General features: G+C 44.9%; 1 pseudogene; it reads right to left on the bottom strand.

The window, feature by feature from the left end:
• Positions 1-897: 897 nt before the first annotated feature.
• On the bottom strand, positions 898-970 carry LOC123588618 (annotated as a pseudogene).
• Positions 971-3,128: the final 2,158 nt, after the last annotated feature.

Below are 3,128 nucleotides of genomic sequence, written 5' to 3'. Positions count from 1 at the left end.
TCACTGGGATAGGATAAATAGGGGAAATTATAATTTGGGAGAAGCTGAGAGCTTTATATGTAAACACGTTGAGCTTGAAAGGCTGAGGAGACATTTAAGGGACATTATCTACTGGGCAGAAGTCTGTGGAAGAAGCTTAGAATTCAGAGTGCAACTGGACTGGAGTCATGGCTTCGGGCTTCCCTAATCCCTGACACTTTGGAAGTTGTCGCAGTCCACCAGGAGGACGATGAATTGAGACGCGACAAAAATCCCAGGAGAGAGAAGCCTGGGGAATGCCACGTTATAGGAACAGGAACTGGCGAAGGATCCTGAGACTGGGTAGGCAAAGAGGTAGAAGGAAATCAAAGAGCGTGTGAAATCTCAAAAGATGAGAAAAAGAATATTTTAAACAGGAGGAGTTCGTGAACAGAACTATCTGAGGGCAATCGAACAGATTGAGACTAGAATAAAGACTAGAATAAAGACGAGATAAAGACTAGAAGTGCGTTGGGCACGAAAACAGAGTAATCATAGACGATCTCGACAAAACTAGTTTCCACGAAGAGGGAGAGCGGCAGTCAGATTACAGTGGTTGAAGAATGAAGCAGGAAACAGGGTTCTTCTGAGAAGCTTGGTGGTAAAGGGAAGGAAGAACATAGGCTGCGAGCCATGTCAACCTAGAACCCAGACCCAGGGAGGGTTTCTTTGGTTGAGATGGAAATACTGAACGCAATTAGGGGTCATGGCAAAGGTTCCTTTAAAGAGGGAAACACTAACATAGACTGAGGAAAGTGGATGATGAATAGACTAGGTCCTAAGAAGGTGAAATTGGAGGAGATCCAGCAAAAAAGAGGGAAGATAAAGCCTTGAGGTGGGGCTGGGGGCTCATTATGCCACAGTGAGAACAGATCCGCCTGTCATCCTTGCCAGGGGCCATGCAAATCTCCTCTGTATCCTTCCAATTTTAGTCTTTGTGCTGCCAAAGCGCTCACACGCCACAGTGAGAACAGAGAAGGGGGAAACAGGGATGCTGATAGAATTAAGCACAGGGCTACAGGAAATCATGAGAATTCCCATTATATTGTTCCCTGCCTCTTTTTCTTTGCTCTCAGTACAGTAAAAGTCAAAGTCATTTGCCAAGAATAGAGATCAAGTTAGAGCAGAGTGGGTTCAAAGAGAAATTAGATTCCAAAAAAAAAAAAAAAAAAAAAAAAAATAGCATGAGCGGAGAAAGAAAAGAACCGATTAGGGAACAGAACGATCACCAGGCAATCCAGGAACCGAGCCTCGGTTAGAGAGCATGAATGTATGGGTTAGCAGCGGCACCACACTGTGGGCTCTCAAGTCGTCTCCAGTGGCTCTCCTTGGTGGGGTGTGGGCACTGAGAAATCAGGCAGCCAGACTGACTTCAGACCAGACATTGTTGAGCAGGTGCCGTGGAAGGGTACTGAGTTCAGGAAGATAAAATGGCAGCTATTTGATGTGTGTCCCCTCACCTCTCTGCAAAAAAAAAAAAAAAAAAAAAAAAAATCTCCTTGCCCCCGTTTTTACACAAGATGAAACAGACTCATGTCTCAGCTCTCACCCTGCCTGCAGGAGCTGTGTGGAGAGAGTCAGCTGGGCCTTCAGATTCAATGCCACGGAGCTCTCCCTGCCCCGCACGGCCTCTCTGGCTGCATGCTCCTACGCTAAACAGAAAGAAGGGGTTACGTGCTTTGTCCCATTCCCGGTCTGGGACGGCTCTGCTCCCTCTGTTTTGCAACAGAAATCCAGGTCAGACACGCGAGGCATTGCAGCCCCTGGAAGGAAAGCACGATGCTAATGTAGAGGACGTGCAAATGGCGTACAAAATTGTTCCGAGCGATGTTCACACAGCGATGAACTCATTTACGGTACAGGATGATTAAAACCCGATCTCTGGTTTTGTTTTTGTTTCTGTTTTTGTGTTTTGGGGGCCAACTGATTTTCACTTGCCTTAGCAGCAGATGCTCTATGCTGAGAAAAATGAGAAATGAGCTTCAGGGAGGGCACTGTAAGGCTTTACAGCAGAAGCTGTAAACCAGAATCACATGCTCATCCAAGCACAGATTTCGTTTCCTCATCCCTTTGGTGGTGATTTATGTCATGGCACCAAAGCTATTCCCAAAACACTGGCAAGTAGGCAAAGCGGTATTTTGTGATCAGGTATGCAATTGTAGCCAAAGAATTTAAAACGTGTCAACAAGGTGGTTTCAATCCCCACTTGATGGATGGGGAACTCAACCCAGATATATATATCTGTGATCCTCACTTTTTACCTCTGAGGTTCTCACCAAAATCCTCGGCGGCCCTCAGAGCTCAGAGAGCTTGACCAGCTCCAAAGGATAATAAATTTTGAATATTGAACTCTTTGGACGAGTGGGCCTATGTAAAGCCAATAAATACCTTAACTTTTAAAATGAAACTGATTTAGTGCCTTCTTCCAGGGCCCCCAAATATGGCCTGATCTCTGGAGCACCAGGAGAAATGAGACAGGAAGCTGGTGCCCTAGTTATGCACTGAGCCCTCCTTTTCTCAGAGTTGCCTTTTCTTGGTCTCCCTTCTTCCTTTTGCTGAGGAAAGATAGCTGGTCGGAGGTCCTGATGATGAAGTCTGGCACATCCTACCCAAGGGCAAGGACACCCAGAAGAAAGGCAGCCTGAGACGGGGGCCACCAGGCCAATCCTGGTCAGAACAGGCTCAAGAAATGGGAATTACTGAGGTCTCTTGCCAAAACTACTGGGAAGCAACCTTATGCAGAAACTGAGTTACCTCTAACTTGGCCCTGTGATAAATATATGATATGGAATTTATCAACAAAATTGCTACCAAACGCTTTTTATATCATTGAACGATGAATGCATACACCAAAAGAAAACACAGATATTTTTAGAGGCCATGTGTAACTCATCCATCCATTTTATTGGCATAATCTTTAAAGCTCTTAAGTTACAAGTTTTAGTCGTTTTTTTCCTTATGCAGATGCTGAAGAAACTTCTACAGTCTTTACGATATAAGACTAACAAAATTAGCATTAGGTCTTGCTGTAACTTTGCACCGTGCTAACATTGTTAGGGTGGGCATTACTGTCTCCTGCATAGCAGCTGATCATTTTACATTAAATATGT

This window comes from Leopardus geoffroyi, chromosome D3, assembly GCF_018350155.1.
Source record: "Leopardus geoffroyi isolate Oge1 chromosome D3, O.geoffroyi_Oge1_pat1.0, whole genome shotgun sequence".
Taxonomy (NCBI): domain Eukaryota; kingdom Metazoa; phylum Chordata; class Mammalia; order Carnivora; family Felidae; genus Leopardus; species Leopardus geoffroyi.
This window is presented reverse-complemented; position numbering and strand designations above follow the sequence as displayed.